At 40.1% G+C, this 20041-nt stretch overlaps 1 protein-coding gene across 5 annotated transcripts in view; it reads right to left on the reverse strand.

The window, feature by feature from the left end:
* LOC126162129 (mitochondrial dicarboxylate carrier) overlaps positions 1-13956 on the reverse strand; it is an 83708-nt gene extending 69752 nt beyond the window's left edge. Inside the window, exon 1 of one of the 5 annotated variants that reach the window (XM_049918421.1) lies at positions 13932-13956. The gene's annotated coding sequence lies outside the window, so the exon portion shown is untranslated. The other 4 variants (XM_049918418.1, XM_049918422.1, XM_049918420.1 and 1 more) reach the window with 4 other exon arrangements.
* Between the last annotated feature and the right edge of the window lie 6085 nt (positions 13957-20041).

Consider the following 20041-nt stretch of genomic DNA (forward strand, 5'->3'; position numbering starts at 1 on the left):
ATCATTAATCGTGTGCAGTGATCATTGAATGTAAACTTTCCACTTTGCAGCTTTTAGAATTCTTCGTACACTTGTACTGCTAAGCCCCACTTCATGTGCACATTGTGTAGCAGACTTCTGTGGAGAATTAACAAACATTTCCAACACGAAAGCTGGCGAAGCAGGACTTATAGCTGTAAGCTGTCTTCCTTTGTGAATATCACAAATCATTCCATGCAATTCAAACTTGTCAATCATGCATTTACCTGTTAGGGGGGTTGACAGTTCTGTTTCAAACTCCCACCTGCGCTGACATTGCACTTCAACGGCATTATCAAACTTGAAAAACCACTCCATAATACATTTTCATTGCTCGAATGTCAAGCATGCTCCAGCCATCTTGTTTTAAAGACCATACTACAACACACTCTTAACTCAAATTGAATAACAATATTGGTATCTCAGCAGAGCCTGACAAAGAGAGTATCATTTTTCTGGCAAACTCTGTATACTTCACTTCCACAACTGGAAGTCCTTTCCTGATTGTTCTCCATGATAACAGTAAAGTAGACCTATCACAATAACAGCAGTTGACGGCAGCTAAGTTCATTTCCCCATGTGATGCCCTCCCACAGTTTTTTGGTTAACGCAAAGTGCTCAGAAGCACACTTATGTGTCATGCAGCCATGTGACAGAGTTTTGGGTGTCAGCTAACAACAGAGCTGCATCACCAACCATCTGCTACTGAGAGCTGGGAACAGCTGCAGGGTTTGTATGATGTGGTTTTGCTTCCATTGTCTCAGGCTGGGCGATGGCACTTCAGCCATCAGTCATTGCCACAAAAAATTTGGTGTCAGCAGTACTTACCCACTTATACAAATAGAACAGCAATTGTTGCTTAAGCAGATCATCGACTAGATGTGTACTCTCCTTTTACACTTAAGACAGATTCCCATAATTTGTGCTAAAGTTTTATTGTCTAAAATATAAAACTATTTCTTTAGATTAACTAGACGTATTTTCAAATTCTGTAAAATGGGAAAAGTGGCCTGCTTTGCACTGTAGTGAGTAGAACCTTACAAAAAAATATTGCTATATGTTTAAAACAGACACCTGTGTGTGTTCCACATGTTAAAAGGAAGAAATGATACAGTGAGATGAACAAACTCTTATTAAAGTGACAGAGTCACAGAATTTAATATTGATGGAAAGTATTCAGGTACTGGCATGACAAAGCAAATAAACAGAATAAAACAGTGGGAACACTGCCACTCGGTTTCATCACATTATCATCTGTTAGCAAAATAGTAGTTACACTAATTCAGACAATTAGGTCAAATTCAGAATAAACCATTGTCATGAAAATGAAGGGATGCAGCCACAGCCAGAAGTTTCTAAGCAAAAGTAGAAATCATCAAGAATGTGTACACACAAACAGAGCATAAACCATAGTAAATAAAATAAGAATGAATGGAGCCCTCAGGATTAGCTTCAGGGTACTGACAAACTAAAATGGAACAATGAAAACACGCAAGAAACTTTGACCACAAGTTCTGTAGCAACTGTACAAATACGTCAGGTACTTCACAGTCTGAAAAGACAAGGCTATAAAATCAACAAAGAAAATGTGAGAAGAGGTGCATGGCATTATAGGAAGGAAGCCAACAAAAGGTTATGTGTAACATATGTTGACAGCACACAATCTACTGATAATTTTTTTTTTTCACAATGTAACAACTCTTGCGAAGATGCCATGAGATTTAGGAGAAATGCAGTTGCTGACTCTGGCAATAAGCCAACAGGCAAGAAACTAACATGCACAAGCAGATCAAATTACATTTCTGGTTCCAGTAAAGCACCATATTCAGCTGAAGGTAAATAAACATTCAACTGACAATCCAAATGCATTGGCAAAAGGGGAGACAAACAATATTGATGTTCTCAGATGGTAATGTTTTACGACCATATAGCTTTTGGTCTTGGGGGTTCCGTGGCCACAACACTACACCCCACAAGGTACATGTGCCACCCTCACAGGGTACCTATGCAATAATACCACAATGTAGCTTTAAATACATGTATATTCCTTAATTAAAGTTATTATCCAAATTACAAAAAATCAGAATAGATCAGATAAGTGCTACATATTGTATTATTGTGTTGCAGGAAGCGAGAAAACTTACTGAAGAAATGGATCTCCAAATAATATGCTTTCAGCAGCCATAAAGTAAAAACAGCAAACTACCTATCATGCCAGTTAAGAGCTCAAGTAAGAACAGAGGGAATCAACCCAATAGTGGCTACTGCTGTCTTAAAAAGGATAATTGCAGTGGCAAAGATTGATGAACTTTGCAATGAATATGCACTAACTAGAAACTTTGGAAGAAGTCAGCAGGTATTACATTACTGACAAATACTGTTACTACACTGATGATATATATCAGCAAGGTGCACATATAAAAAAGCAATAATACTGAACATACAGGTGAACGGATTTTCATTCTGAATGACAAGTCCAGTTGTGGCATAGTAGAGAAGGGGTGAAAGGAATTTAAACCTCCAAGACACAACAGATGAACTGAGCTTCATAAACCACTTAGTCTAATCATAAATCACAAATGGAAAAGTGCTACAAGAAACACTGAGATTAAACAATGGAATATACAGGTGGAATACGACATTATTATGAAAGTATTGTTGCTACTCACAATATAGCAAAGATGATGAGTCAACTCATTGTCTCTGCCATACGGAGAGTAGCAAGTATCCTTTTCATAAAAATATTGAGATTACTCTAGCATAATAACATATTTTCTGACATTATATTATGGCATGTTGGTAAATCTCTAAAAATGAGTGACCACAACATTATTGTATTTGTACTGCGTAATGATGGGCATGTCCGTGAAAATTATGTTGGAATGAAGTGTACAAACAATCGATGGGAAGAAAATTGGAATTTTTTGCTCCCTGGATTCTACATATGGCCAAAAGAGTGAAGAGAATTTGATATGGTTACAAAATGTCATTCAAATGGCAATAAACAAAGTAATACCAGCAGTAATTAAGAACGGGAAGGAAATTAAAGTGCAATGGATCAGAGCTCTACAAAATTTTAGACAAGAAAAAGGAAGGTGAGGAGTTGATTTCAAATGCAACTTGGAGCAGAAGAGTGTATGTATCAAAAGACTAGAACTTTACAGGAATGTTAAGCAACAATACAAAGACTCTCAACAACATCAAGACTGGAGCATTTTGAAGCCTGTGTTATAGATCAACTATGTATTTGGGGAATGACCAACAAAATAATAATAAACAAAATAAAATCCAGCTACTTTTTTCACATTGAAGAAACAAGGCAGAGAATTAACAACTGATTGGGAATCTTCAGCCAAATTACGAATGAAGGCACTCTGCCTCAATGACAATCGTGCTGCAGATGTAGAACACCAAAAGTGGCTACAGACTACCTATAGAAACCACAGAATGGCAATTTTCTTTGTGGAAAGAAGCAATGTGTGCTGCAATAATACAACAGAAAAAATATCAGAAGTTGGCAGGGCTGGATTCAATACACACAAAGAAATTGCAGGCTCTGACCAATTGTATTGCACTAAACCTTACAGCACTAGTAAATGAAAGCTTGTCACAAGGCAGATTACTTCAGATATGGAATACAACAGAAGTAGTTATTTTCAGTAAAGAAGATGGCGATAAAATAGAAACAAAGTCTTACAGGTTGATATGTTTATTAAACACATTGGGAAAAATAAACAGAAACTACTATTTGGTAGACTGAAAAAAAAAGAGAGATGGTATGAATGAATCTCAGTCTGGATTCAGAAAAGGCAAGTCCACCTAGAATTCTCTGAATCAGGCACTTAGCCATAATAACATACGCAGTCAGCACTTTTGGAAACCTATGGTGGCCAGTTTTTTACTCTAGACTGTGTCAAGCAGGATGACCTAGAAATCTCTACTTGAGTTTTGAGATCCTGCCCCGGAAACTGTTTAACAGAAAGTAAGTGAACTACTCGATCAAAAGGATGCACCACATATACCCAAGACCTGAAGATAACAGGAAATACTAGGGCAGCATTAGAAAAAATATAATTGAGATGTTACGGCATTGCTTTGCATTTGGTGTCCAAAATACAAATTTAAAATAGCTTCAAATAGAAAACAGTTCACAAAGAGAGAGTGTCATAACCAAGAAACTCAGCCATAAAAGTAAGAATGGGTAACAACTCATTCAAGAGATGAGTGGTAGTACGATATTTGTGCTTGCATGTTGATGAAAAGCAATATTTTCATAAACACACTGAAACTTTCTGCCAACTAGCTCTTAATCAAATGAGCAAAATTACATGGGTATGCAAAAATAAGTTCCATCCATCTCTAAAAATCATCATGAAGTTATAGTTGATTACACAGTAGCTCACACAGCAAATATCTGGACGCATAGTACACAACTGGTTAAATCTGAACTAGCTCTGCAGAATGCAGAAGAGCACACTTCTGAGATTTATTGGTGCACACAGGATATCAAAGAAGGACAACGCTCTGGGGAAGAAAGCTTCATGCACGTGTGAAAATGTCAGTAGGATTGGGATTCAGGTACATTATGATGATGTGTCAATGAGTTCTTTTCCAGAGTGAAAGAAAGACTTCAAATGATACACAATCTACCCTAGAAAAGAGAGGAGAAACAATGAATCACCCTCAAGATTAATTAAACAAACAAATGTGAATGAATGCTGGGGTACAGACATGTTCAAAGAAGGAATTTTCAGTCTGCAGCAGAGTGTGCACTGATCTGAAACTTCCTGGCAGATAAAAACTGTGCGCTGGGCTGGGACTCAGACCTGGGACCCTTGCCTTTTGTGAACAAATGCTCTACTGACTGAACTATCCAAACACTACTTATGACCTGTCACCACAGCTTCACTTCTACCAGTACCTCATCTACATTCCTCAAACTTTGACATAGTAATACCATGAAATCTAGCTGAATGAAACCTTTCTGACTCAATTGTATTTTCCAGTTATAAGGTACATTCAACTATAGCACAATATATTTGATGCTAGCATACAAAATTACACTACATGCTTATCAGTACATCTACAGGGATACTCTGCAAATCACATTCAAGTGCCTGGCAGAGGGTTCATCGAACCACCAATAGAATTTGCTTCCGAAAACCAGTGCATTAATCATTTACTAAAAAATTCACTCCCAATAATTCATGCATTCTCCAAAAAGTTAACATAACCTACAGTCATATTCTTTTTTTTTTTTAATCTATGAACTACTATAAGTGCAGTTTTATAGATTTTACAAGAAAAGGTTTCTCCTAGTACATGCAACAGATACCTCACTTACATGAATGGTGTGATTCTAGAAGTTACAAAGAACTCTGAACTGTATTGAGAATATTTTCTTACTGGGTAACAGGCTTTAGTGCAGCCTGAAACTCAGGTCAAAAACATGATCAGCTACGAGCACGAACTGGTACTGTGCTGAGGCTCTAATGTTAGAAAGTAAATATTTGCAGTGTTCCTTTACACCACACACATACATTCTCTCTCTCTCTCTGTAAACTCTGGTGGCCCCTATTATTTGCAGAGATCCACAAATAAGCAACATCTGTTTGCCTGATTATGAATGTACTCATCTGGATAGTCACTGTACTGGTAGGAAAGGTACCAATATCAAAATTCAAATAGTACAATATTGGATATTTCATGATGGAAATGACCAAACAGGAAGTGAGGACGGGAAAACAATAGTTACCACTCATCTGCAGGTGAATGGTGGGGTGTATGCAGTCACATTGAAAGTATAATACCACAAAGACATTCAGTTTACAGTTTATTTATACATGATAATTGTACGCTGTATTTTCAAAAACAATTTTATTCCTGTATCACAGTCTTACCAACAACAGCAGTTTAAAGCTCAATGCTGAATAAAATCATCCTATACATTTTTCCATGTGTTAATGCATCAATGTTGCCCCTGCATGATTCCTAATGTCACCTATCCAATTCCCTCAGTAAATGATCTTGGTATTTTCTTATCTCTTGAAATCCAATAATAACATACTTGGTTCATTTACCATCAATTGCGCAATAAGCTTTGAGAGCAGCTTTGCCAGAAAAATCATATTAATTTTGTATATAGCTCATACAAGAATCATGCACAGCATTACAAACTGCTGTGTATTTCATCAGTATTATCAGAGTACATGATTATTTTATTTGTGCTAAAATACCTGAAACATTCTTTGTGTATTTCACATGCCGTCTAAGACTGCAAATTTATTCTTTCATGGAACTGTACTGTCCTATTTTATTTACATCTCAACATGTCTTTGGCACTTCAGGTTTCTTTCATCAAAGAAGTTTTTAAGTTACAACTATTTTGTTATATTATCTTGAGTTATGCAAACACAAATTTATATCTACTTTTACATCTACATCTATACTCCACGAACCACCTTGAGGTGCATGGTAGAGGGTTTGTCTAATTGTAGCAGTTATTATGGTTTCTTCCCATTCCATTCACATGTGGAGTGAAGGAAGAATGATTGTTTGAATACCTCTGCATGTGCAGTAATTATACTAATCTTATCCTCCTGATCCTTAAGTGAGCATTACGTAGAGGATTGTGGTGTATTCCTAAAGTCAGCATTTAAAGCCGGATCTTGAAACTTTGTTAAAAGAGTTTCTCAGTATAGTTTTGTCTGTCTTCAAGAGTCTGTCAATTCAGTTCCTTCAGTATCTCTGTGACACTCTTCCATGAATTTAACAAACCTGTCACCATTCGTGCTTCCCTTCTCTGTATACATTCAATATGCCCTGTTGAACCTATTTGGTATGGGTCCCACACACTAGAGCAGTATTCTTGAACTGATCACATGAGTGATTTGTAAGCACTCTTGTTTGTAGACTGATTGCAATTCCCCAGTATCCTACCACCAATTTTACCCACAACTGAGGCCATGTGATCATTGATGTCATAGGATACCACATTTTTTTTTTTTTTTTTTTTTTTTTTTTTTTTTTTCATTTTGTGGAGAGTACAGTTTTACGTTTCTGAGCATTTAATGCAAGTTGTCAATCTTTGCACCACTTTGAGATCTCATCAAGATCTTACTGAATATTCTTCAGCTTCTTTCAGAAAATACTTCATTATAAATATTGCATCATCTGCAAAAAGCCTAATGTTATTATTTATATTGTATGCAAGGTCATTAATATACAACATGAACAGCAAGGGTCCCAGTACACTTCCCTGGGGTACACATGAAATTATTTCAACATCTGATGATGACTTTCCATCCAAGATAACATGCTGCATGCTCCCTATCAAAAAGTCCTCAATCCTGTTACAAATTTCACTTCATACTCTATATGATTGTACTTTTGACAATAAGCATAGGTGCAGTACTGAGTCGAATGCTTTTTGCAAATCAAGAAATACTGTATCTACCTGACTACCTTGATCCAAAGCTTTCAGTATGTCATGTGCAAAAAGTGCAAGTTGGTTTTCACATGATCGATGTTTTCAGAATCCATGCTGGTTCGCATTGAGGTGGTCAATCTGTTCATGACACTCGTTATTTTTCAGCACACAAAATTTTCTAAGATTTTACAACAAATTGATGTCAAGGACATTGGATAGTAGTTTTATGAGGGATCTACAATAGATAATAGTTAGAAGATGGGCTAACTCAGCTGGAAATTCAGTATAGAATCTGATGACAGGGATTCCATCAGGCCCTGGAGCTTTGTTCAGTTTTAACAATTTCAGATATTTCTCAACACCACTTACATTAATAATTATTCCATTCATTTTTTTCAGTGGCATGAGGATTAAATTGGGGCATTTCTCCAGGGTTTTCCTTTGTAAATAAACATATGAAAATAGAGTTAAGCATTTCAGTTTTTGCTTTATCCTCAATTTCAATTCCTGCCTTATTCACTACAGACTGGACATTAACTTTGGTGTCACTAACAGTCTTTACACATAACCAGAATTTATTTTGGTTCTGTGAAAGATCATTTGACAATATTCTGACATGCCTTGCACAATGCACATTCAGTCATTGCTTGGGGTAGAGGGGAGAGAGATTGGAAATAGAAAGGAAGAAATTGGAAATATGGGTTATTAGCTAAGTGTGTGGTTACTACATGGATAGATTAGTAATTTTATGCCAAGGTGTGTGAGTGAGTGGGGGGGAGGGGGGGTGGTATTTGTAGTGGAGGCTAGGCTGAGGAAGAGAATGAAGAGGGAGAGTACTGCAAGAGAAATAGGAGGCTAGGCAAGGGCAAAAAGAGATGAAAGGAAAAGACAAGTGAGCCTAAGACTATACTGTCTATGAAATATCTACTGTTGCCAGGAATCATATAATGTAATTCAAACGCAAAGAATGTAACAGAAAAGTCTAAAGTAAAGTATGTTTCCCATAAAAATTAGACTGGTTTATTTTTCTTCAAATATCCAAGGTATCCAGCAAATTCATATTAGCATGTAAACAAGCAAACAAATCGACATTCACAAACTGGACAAATCTACTACACCACAAGAAGTGAACTGAAAAATTTGGTTTCTAAGATACTAAATTTACTACAGATATCAACACAGTATCAAGACATTCGGGTCTAAGATAAATTGCAACATTTCAAATTTGCCTTTTATCTGAAGTTTTATGCAGACTAATAATTTAGCTGACATACTATAACTGTCTTGTACTTGTAATCAATTACCTGTTTAATTATTTACTGTTTTTGCAATACACCTTATGTAATGCATTTCTCTTCTAATTGTTCTGTCACATCATTATTATTGTTATTTACTTAATTATGCAGTGTGTTTATCATTATTTCCTTGTACTGAGTGACATTTGCCTATGTTCTTCGACTTTTGACAGCAATGATTGCTTATAAAGATGCTCATAAGGTGAATAAAGCATTTTTATTTAGAGACTGTGACATAACATGTATACTGTTGTAACAGAGATAACAAAGAAAGTGGGAAACTTCAATATAAGTCATGGTAACATCATGTTTCGTTGAATCTATCAACTACTACTTTCAATCATGCTGAGCTAAACTGTTGCCTTTCATAGATGTCTAGCACTTGCATGATTTAGAAGTGATATGTGATGGTTAACTTTCATTTTATGCTCTTTCTGTCCCTAAATATAATAAGCAAACTACTGTAAAAATAAACTTAAAATGGCCAAAACTGCAAATATGCATCCACTGGTTAATTTATACATATTGTATATTCCACAAAATGATGCAATCCAAGTACTTGATTTTGCATTATAAAAGTGACTGCAGCCGCATTGAAAGATTTTGATTTACATTCCGACAGAATATACTTGATGAACCCTCCAGCCTTACGTATAACAGTGTGTCCCCGTTTGTTTTCGAAGACAAACATTTGTAGTGTTTACATATTCGTCAAGTGACATAACAGTGTCTACTTTATCGGTCTGCATTACTCTTATGTTCCGCAAACGCTAACAGTCGGTCACTTTACCTTCTCTACGAGATGGAATTCCGTTTGACTAGCCTACATAAATATTTCACTGGCAACGTCAGACTCCAGATGTGGACGCAGGAAGCTCTAATTTTTACACATCTTTCTAGTATTTCGGACAATTTTAGTTCTCGAAGTTATTCATAGCATCCTTAGCCAATGTATAACTGGCGCGTGCTACCAGCGCTCACAACGGACTGAAATTTTTTGAGGAATCAAGTGGCATTCATCAGTTACGTGAAAAATTAATGATGACGTAGGATGACTTGTCAGATACCCCGGCTTTATTTCGGTGGAATTAAGACTATAAACTAGGCCTGCAGCGAAATGCGGCACACTTAAAAGGGTTCTTTTCTTGTGTTTCTTTAAAATTATTTTTTTTAAAGTGTTGTGACCCAACTTAAGGAAACCATTTCCAAAATCTGAACATCAGTAAAAGGGAAGCTATAAACTGTGGTACCATTTCGCACTCCCAATTATTCGAACACTCGTCTTATTGAGAAGTATCAATGAATTGCCTTTCTTCTAACGCAAAAGAAACTTTCCTTTCGGCATATCGCGACCTCAACCGTACTATCAAGTACCAATTACTCCAACACGTAGCATCTATGACAAAATATTCTTTCCAGTGAACTTTTTGCAAACTTCGTATACCTGTGACATGGGTGTGTTTATGGTATCGACAACATGTATTTTTAACGCGTATCAACAGAATTAAAATTAACATTTAAAGTAATTTTGAGTAATGACATACCTGTAATTCAAACTATAAAAACAACCACTTAGCCAGCTGTTACAAGTTCAATTCATAAGCACCCTTACAAACCGCTTATCTGAAAAGCCACTTAAACAGCGGTCAGCAGTAGGTTATCATCAAATATATTATCCTATCTGTTCTTATTACTACTGGTCACTTCGCTGACGAAACATGAAGTCGTAGCATGCCAAGTGCGAGTGATTTTATGAAAAAATCACTCGTGTACTGACGTATGGCGTTTTGTGATCTGACAGGACGTACACAAGGTGCTAAATAGCCACTACATGAAATTTCTACTCGACAGCAATGAAGAGTTAGAGGCAAAATAAATTATATTTCTTACGGGATTGTTCACGCTTGACAGCTTGGAAAATGGAAAACGCATAAGAAAATGTGGACGGATACAATATGGATCAGCTGTTTCTTGGGGCAACGTTATAAGCAATTACCACGTAAATATTATATCTGGCTGTACATACATTTTTCCTCACGATTTAGTTGTGCAGCTTTGTTTTACATCGGGTCTCAAATTGTCTTATCAGATTCGATGATTAAAAAGTTGCAACAGCTACGTAACAAGCATCAGTGTTAATCGTAAAGTTGGTTGTCAAGTGATCCCGTATTGACAATGTACCTAACTATTTTCTTTAAAAAATATAAATACAATTAGATAAATATTAAGCTATCAACAGGATCTAAATGACAGGTACTCAGTATTGTTAAGGAAGCAACACCATCTCTCTCTCTCTCTCTCTCTCTCTCTCTCTCTAAAGTAGCAACATCATTTCTTATTTAATTGATTAAATACTCCTGTCGTCAGCTTGAATAATACTAAGCAGTATGGCGGCAGTTTATTATTAGTGGACTATATATATTAAGTTTCTACGATTTGCTTGTCTTCTGTAAATGTGAACATGGAATCATTCCACATCCATGAAGGTTTTTCTTGTTGATGGATGTGTAGAACACAATGAAATCACCTCAACATTTCAGTTATTAATGTGCTTTGTGTCCTTTTCTTAATGGTATCACCACTCATTCATAGCACTGTATCTCAACGTTTCCACTAGATCATTTCTGTAGATATTGCAATATGTAAAGGACATTATCATTCCCTTTGTTCAGCAAACAGGGCAGCAAAGAACTCTGTTCTATCTGAAATAATAATATTAATAATAACAATATAGGTCTCTTGTAAAATGGCAGACATGTAGCTGCTATATGGTAGAAAAATGACCAATATCTACGACAACATACTGCCATATGCCCACTAAATAATATCAGTACAGTATATTCTATGAAAACAATTTTTCGTGGCAAATAGTAAACAGAGGAGTAAGAGCTGTAGGTTGAAGGGTACACAAAACCAAAAGTAATTAAAAATGGCTTAGAAAAAAAGGATTATAAATCTAACTTCAGGTTACTGTTAAAAAGCCTTTAAAAATGGAAAATGTATGATCTGACATTTGAGCTGCTATAGTACTGAAATGAACAATAATAAAATTAAGGTCAAAACAAGCATTCATTCTTTCTTTCTTTCATCATTCATTGCTTTCCATAACTCCCATCAAGAAAGAGTGTCTCTAAGGATACGGAACAAGTCAAAGTATATTTCAACAGTTGACAAAAAAAAAAAAAAAAAAAAAAAAAAAAAGAAGGCTGCTGCCTCCTCAGTTACACTATATAGCTGCATTGCATTTTTAACTGCAATTCACAGAAATTATTTGATTACAATGATTTTTCACAGAAATTGACACCTATTAACAATTTATTACTACTTGGCATGCAGCATCACAATGAATGCTACATTCGCATCACAGTGGATTCAAATGTAAGAAACAGATCTCAATAAAATAATGGGATATTCCATTGATATAAATATTAGATATTCAAGATCTAGGGAATAAACAGAGAGGTTAATACAAAATAACATAAAAATGCAATATTATATACACAATATGGTTTGATTGAAAGTTACTGGTGTAATGCTATTGTGGCTGTTAAGATGGGTTTGTACTCTACATATTTTTGCTCAACTTGTTGGATTTTTGTATTGTACTTTGTATTGATGTTTCTTTTTATTTCTTAGGTTTTAAATACCTAATATTTTACATCAATGGTGTGCACTATTATTTCATTGAGGTCTGTCTCTAACATGAGTGTCTGCTTGATGCAGACATTGTGTCTTAGCCTCATTTTTATAGTCAGTATGTAACTGACTTTTTACTGGTATTATTACGATTTCTGTAATCCTTCTGGTATCCTACCATAGTGCAATTTTCTGTTAGAATTCCAGATCTGAAGAAGGCTGTCTAATCAGCTGAAACTAGCCATAATGTAATGTTATACACTTATGATCTTGACCTTTGCCTTTCGCGGGCAAGTGCTCTACCATCTGAGCTACCGAAGCACGACTCACGCCCGGTCCTCACAGCTTTACTTCTGACAGTATCTCGTCCCGAGGTCCCGTGTTCAAGTCTCGGTTGGGCACACTGTTTTAATCTGCGAGGAAGTTTCATATCAGCGCACACTCCGCTGCGAAGTGAAAATCTCATTCTCAAGGGATAACACTGTTAGTGACTGCACTGCTTGCTCCCCTTGTATGCCATGGAGTATGTGCCCATGATGAATGGGGCACAGGGACTCCCAGCAACAGATTACTGGCCAGGTAGCCATTGCTGTGGCTGGGTGGTGCCCAAGGTAAGAACCCCATTCAGAGTGGTTGACAGTGGAATGGATAGTTTGCACACAAAGTGGCTTAAAATTTTTCCCACTAGTGGCCACACGGCCCCAGCAATCTCTTAAAATGGAAAGGCCTCATACAATGCAACAAAGTATGATCCCAATGTGTTCCTTTCCCTTGCTACGCCATGGGAGGAACACAGGGCTAAGCGACAAGGAGCAAAATTCTCCTCCCAACACCTGGTCTGTACCAGGACTGACAGAGACAGCTTTTTGGCCACAAAGCCTTTATTTTTTTGGAAAACATTGAGAACCAATACGGGGAAATTGCAGCCATCTCTGAGATGAAGATCAGTTCCCTCCTCATTAAAATGTCATCTCCTGTCCAGTCACAGGCGATGCTCTCTCGTAAAAAGGTGGGTGACATTCCCGTAACTGTAACTCTGTACAAGAGTCTCAATATGGTCCAGGGCATCATCTGTCACTGTGACCTCCTCCTGCAATCTGACTATCAGCTGTGGACCAACTTAGAGCAATGGGCTGTACACTTCATCTGTCAGTATAGGGGACCAAGGGACAACAGAGCTGCTATTGGGGCATTCATCTTGGCTTTTGAGAGTGATACATTGCCTGAGAAGGTCAAGGTAATGGGCTACTAGTGTGATGTGAAACCCTATGTTCCTCATCCTCTTAGATGCTTCAGGTGCACAAAGTTCGGACATGTCTTCCCATTGCACTGATACCCCTGCCTGCAGGAATTGTGGATACCTGCTGCACTTGAATGTTCCCTGTGCCCCTCCTCCCACTGTGTAAACTGTGGCAGGCTCCACTCTCCTGCTCACCAGATTGCTCTGTTTTTAAGTGTGAGAAGAAAATCGAAGAGTATAAGACCCTGGAAAAGCTCACATACCAAGAGACCAGAAAAAATAAGTGCATCTATATCATAGACAAATGACATACTCTTATGCTACAACTGCAATGTCGTCTCTTTCTCTGCTACAGTGCCTTCCTCTGTTGCACCTCTTACAGTGGCCCCTAAGGGCCTCCCACTGATACGTAACCCACAGGCAGTTGGGGACTCTTCTAGTGCTTGCACTGCACTCACTTTGGGAGCATTGGCTCCCCACCTGCCTGGGACATCGGTCCCCATCCATCAGCTAGAGGCACCCCATCCTCCTCTGGTTTCTCTAGCTAGGAAGAGATCCCTTGGGACTCTTCCTTCCATGGTTCCTGCAGGTCCTCAGCCAGACGCTAGCCAGTGGCTCAAGGAACCGTAGGCTGCTGGCCGTTGAACTTCACGTTCCTCCTCTGTACCTGGAACCAATTCAGGGAAACTTTCTCAGTCTTCGTCTTCTGAGGAGGAGGAGGACAAGAAGGACAAAAAGATGTTCTATAAGATGAAGGAAACTCCACCCCATGCTTCTGGACTCTACATGCACTCCTTCTGTGCCCAAGGTGACATTCCAGTGGCCCCTGAAGCACCCAATCTCCGCAGGGAATGTGCCAGTGGATCCCCTGACATCTCAATCGGTGGCAGTACATGATGCACCCCCCCCCCCTCCCCCTCCCCACAGTCTGGTAGCTTCATGCCCCCACAGTACTCAGACAGTCTTATCCGCCAGTGGACTTGTAACGGATTTTTCCACCACCTGGCTGAGCTACGGCAGCTTTTAAGTATATGCCCTGCATTCTGTATTGCTATCCAGGAAACATATATGGTTTCCAATAACTTGGACCCCTGCTCTTTGTGGCTACCGAAGTTTTTTAAGAATCTTACCGGCTATGAGGGGGTATTGGGTAGAGTTTGTACGTATGTGCTGGACTATATGACCTTGTGCCTCTTGATACTCCATTGGAGGCCACGGCTGTTTGGGTACGGGCACATCAGGCTTTTACCATCTGTATTTTTTATCTTCCTTCCGATGATCTCATGCCCCAGGATGAACTGTCTGCATTACTGTTTCAGCTCCCCCACCCCCCACCCCCACCCCACCATTTCTAGTCTTGAGTGACTTCAACACCCATAACCTTTTGTGGGGTGGAACAATGATCACTGGCCATGGTAATGACATTGAAACTTTACTTGATCTTTGCCTCTTGAACTCTGATGTCCCCACATAGTTCAGTGTGACACACAGGACTTACTCAGCCATTGATCTCTTCTTTTGTAGTCCTGGTCTTCTACCATCTATCCCTCCCTCAGCATTGTTCCCTTGGATGCCAACCCAGATGGGTTCTCTGTAATGCTGTCGTCCTTAGCTCCCCATTGTTGCAAGGCAGTATTGATGCTGCTGTTCAGCATAAAATGACAGCCATTGTTTTGGCAGCCAACCAAGCAATCCCCTCTTCCTCGGCTTCCACCATTGAATCACGTACTTCTCCATCACAGCTATGGGTAAAGATCAGGTGAGTCTATTGCTTCCAGTTTCCTGAAGATGTACCCTGTATATGGTGTGCCATTTATACTGATGGAGATTCTGTCACTGAGCATTTTGCTGAGAATTATGCTCACGCATCTGAGTCTGAGAATTAGCACCCCGCCTTTTGATTCGTGAAACAGCAGATGCGGTGAATGTACTTATCTTTTACTACCTGCCACCTACAGCCATATAATGCTCCATTCAGTGACAGGGAACTCTCCAGTGTCCTTGCCCATTGCCCTGATATGACCCCGTGGCCAGACCACATCCACAACCAAATGCTGAAATATCTCTCAGTGGAGTGTCAGCGTCACAACCCTGTCCTCTTTAATCAGATCTGGAATGAGCGTAAGTTCCCATCTCAGTGGTGAGAAAGCACGATAGTTCTGGCACTGAAACTGGGTAAGAACCTCCTCAAAATGTGTTCAAATGTGTGTGAACTCCTAAGGGACCAAACTGCAGAGGTCATCCGTCCCTAGACTTGCACACTACTTAAACTAACATACGCTAAGAACAACACATGCAACCGTGCCCAAGGGAGGACTCCAACCTCTGGTGGGAGGGGGCCTGCAATCCGTGACATAATGCCTCTAACCATGCGGCAAGAACCTCCCCGAGATGGACAGTTATTACCCAGTCAGCCTTACCAACATTCTCTGTAAGTTGTTCAAGTGCATGATGAGCAAACAGCTGCGTTATCTCCTTGAGTCTCAGGGCCTCCTGGCTTCATCTCAGGGCAGTTTTTGCTGATAACTTGGTGCACCTGGTGTCCACCATCCAGATGGCCTCGCACATCATCAGCACCTCATAGCTGTCTTTTACGAAGGCTTATGACATGACATGGTGTCACCAGATCCTTACTAAGTTACGTGAGTCAGGTCTTAGGCCCACTCTCAATTATTGTCAAGAACGTCCTGTCACACCGTACATTCCAATTTCAAGTGGGGGCTTCACTCAGTACCCCACACATCCAAGAAAACAGGGTCCTGCAGGGCTCTGTACTGTGCATCCCCCTCTTTTTGGCGGCCATCAATGGTCTAGTGGCGGCTTTAGGGTCTTTGATATCGTCCTCCTTATATGCCAATGATTTTTGCTTTTATTATTGCTCCTTTAGTATGGTTGTTGTTGCTGAGTGTCACCTACAGGGCCCAATATGAAAGGCTTAGTCATGGGCCCTCACCCATGGCTTTCGGTTTTCAGCTGCCAGAACTTGTGTTATGCACTTCTGTCACTGTTGTGCTGCCCACCCTCACCCAGAGCTTTACCTAGACTATCAATTACTTCTTATAGTTGAGACGCACTGCTTTCTGGGACTAGTCATTGATTCACAGCTAAAATGGCTTTCCCACCTTCACCAACTTAAGTGAAAGTGCTGGCAACACCTCAATACACTTCACTGCCTCAGTTACAATAGCTGGGGTGTAGATCACTCTACCCTTTTGTGGCTCTCCAGAGCCCTGATCCTGTCCCATCTTGAGTATAGGTGTCTTGTATATGGTGAGCATTGTGGATGCTGGACCCCATTCATCACTATGGAGTCTGATCTGCAACAGGAGCCTTCTGAACTAGCCCTGTGACCACCCTATTAGTCGAGTCTGGAGCCCCTCCATTTCCTATCAGGCACCAACAACATACACATTTGTAGCTTCCCTGAGCATCCCAACTACCATGTCATTTTCCCCGGAAGGGAGGTATACCTCCCATAACGTCGACCCAGAACTGGGTTTACAACTGCTGAATGCCTCCAGTGTCTGTTTGGAACTGTAATTTTCTCCACTGTCACCTCTAGTCAGGATGACAATACATCTGCCCCCATAGCTTGCGCCCTGACTTTATATTTGCCTTGAAAAAGTCTCCTTTGGTCCAAAAGATTCTGTTGTTCCCACAATTTTTTGCCTCCTGTTCTTGGCTGTCCATGAGAAGTAGCCAGGTTTAGAAGCGGTGTTCACTGATGGCTCAACAGTTGATGGACGAACGTGCTTTGCTTACACACATGTACAGTATAGTGAACTCCACACTCTGCCAAATGGCTACAGTGTCTTCACTGCTGAATCGATGGCCATTAAATTGGCCCTTAGCCCTTAGGCAAGAGTATCCTACTCTGTAACGACTCCCTTAGTACTCTGTAAAGACTCCCTTGGCAGCCTTCAGGCTATAGACCAATGCTACTCTCCTCAACCAGTGGTGTCCGTCCCTGGTAGCTGAGTGGTCAGCGCGACAGAATGTCATACCTAATGGCCCATGTTGATTCCTGGCTGGGTCGGAGATTTTCTCTGCTCATGGACTGGTTGTTGTGTTGTTCTTATCATCATCATTTCATCCCCATTGACATGCAAGTCGCCAAAGTGGCATCAACTCGAAAGACTTGCACCAGGTGAACGGTCAACCCGATGGGAGGCCCTAGGCACATGGCATTTCTATTTTACCCAGAGGTTACAGCTACCCAGGATCTTGTCTCCGACCTGCATCAAGCTGGGCAGCCAGTCGTTTTCATTTGTACCCCTGACCACGTTGGGATTTCGGGAAAAGAACGAGCTGGCTGGTTGACCCAGCTGGCCACCAGGATGCCGATTCTGGAAATCAGGGTCCTAGAACCGGACCTTCAGTCATTTGTATGGCATTGATTGCTGGAAGTCTGGAACTCAGAATGGACTGCCCTGATCTCCCTAAACAAACTGAGGGCAATTGGAGACCATGACCATGTGGCAGTCTTTCTTGGATGCTTCTTGCAGGAAATCCTCCATCCTCTGTAGACTTTGCATTGGCCACACTTGGCTGACCCACGGCCACATTCTCAGACATGAGGATCACCCTCACTGCCAATGCAGAGCCCACCTGATGGTGACCAACTTTGATTTGAGATGGCATCTTAATCTTCCTGACACGCTTCCTCTGATGCTAGCAGACAATGGCAACTCGGCTGACCGGGTGTTATGTTTTGCCCACAAAGATGGTTTCTATTCATGCCTGTAAGGTAGGACTTTTTGGCATCATTGACTGCCTATGGGATTGGTGGGGCATCCCTCTCTCACTCCCCCCACCCCCTCCCCCTCTGCAGGGGTCCCTTGGTGACCCTTGCTGGGTGGCCCTGCCTGGCGTGTGCCCTTTTCACCTTTTTATTCTCTTTATTCATTTCTTGGTTTTAATGCCTTGTCTTGACTGATATTTTAACAACTTGTCTGTGCTGTCTTTTTCCTGGGTATTATCTATGTTTTTTACTGTGTTAGCCCATGAACCATGGACCTTGCCGTTGGTGGGGAGGCTTGTGTGCATCAACGATACAGATAGCTGTACTGTAGGTGCAACCACAATGGAGAGGTATCTGTTGAGAAGCAAAACAAACATTTGGATCCTGAAGAGGGGCAGCAGCCTTTATTCAGTAGTTTCAGAGCAACAGTCTGGATGATTTACTGAACTGGCCTTGTAACATGAACCAAAACGGCCTTGCTGTGCTGGTACTGCGATCGGCTGAAAGCAAGGTGAAACTACAGCCATAATATTTTCTGAGGGCATGCAGCTTTACTGTATGATTAAATGATGATGGCGTCCTCTTGGGCAAACTATTCCGGGGGTAAAACAGCCCCCATTCGGATCTCCGGCCAAGGACTACTCAGGAGGATGTCGTTACAAGGAGGAAGAAAGCTGGCATTCTACAGATCAGAGCGTGGAATGGAAATGGATAGGTTAAAGTTAGATATAGTGGAAGTAGTGAAGTTCAGTTGCAGGGGAAACAAGACTTCTGGTCAGGTGAATAAAGTGTTATAAATACAAAAACAAATATGGGAGGAGTAGGTTAAATAATGAATAAAAATAGGAGTACGGATAAACTACTACAAACAGCATAGTGAATGCATTATTGTAGCCAAGACAGACAAAAAGCTCATGCCTACCACAGTAGTACAAATTTGTATGCCAACTAGCTCTGCAGATGATGAAGATATTGAAGAAATGTATGATGCGATAAAAGAAATTATTCAGATAGTTAAGAGAGATGAAAATTTAATAATCATGGGGGGCTGGAATTCAATAGTAGGAAAAGGAAGAGAAGGAAAAGTAGTGGGTGAATATGGACTGGGGGTAAGGAATAAAAGAGGAAGCTGTCTGGCAAAGTCAGCTGCTGTGACAAAGCGGTTCTAGGCACTTCAGTCCAGAAATGCACTGCTGCTATGGTCACAGGTTTGAATCCTGCATCGGGCATGGATGCGTGTGATGTCCTTAGGTTAGTTAGATTTAATTAGTTCTAAGTCTAGGGGACTGATGACCTCAGATGTTAAGTCCCTTAGTGCCTAGAGCCATTTGAACATTTTTGTCTGGCAGAATTTTGCACAGAGCATAACCTAATCATAGCTAACACTTGGTTTAGGAATCATGAAAGAAGGCTGCATATGTGGAAGAGACCAGGAGACACTGGAAGGTTTCAGATAGATTATATTATGGTGAGACAGAGATTTAGGAACCATGTTTTAAATTGTAAGACATTTCCAGGGGCAGATGTGGACTCACACCACAATTTATTGGTTATGAATTGTAGATTAAGGATAAAGAAAAGGTAGTACTTTAAGAGGATGGGACCTGGAGAAACTGAAGGAACCAGAGGTTGTAGAGAGTTTCAGAGCGAGCATTAGGGAATGACTGACAAGAACAGGGGAA

This window comes from Schistocerca cancellata, chromosome 2, assembly GCF_023864275.1.
Source record: "Schistocerca cancellata isolate TAMUIC-IGC-003103 chromosome 2, iqSchCanc2.1, whole genome shotgun sequence".
In the NCBI taxonomy this organism is placed as follows: Eukaryota; Metazoa; Arthropoda; class Insecta; order Orthoptera; family Acrididae; genus Schistocerca; species Schistocerca cancellata.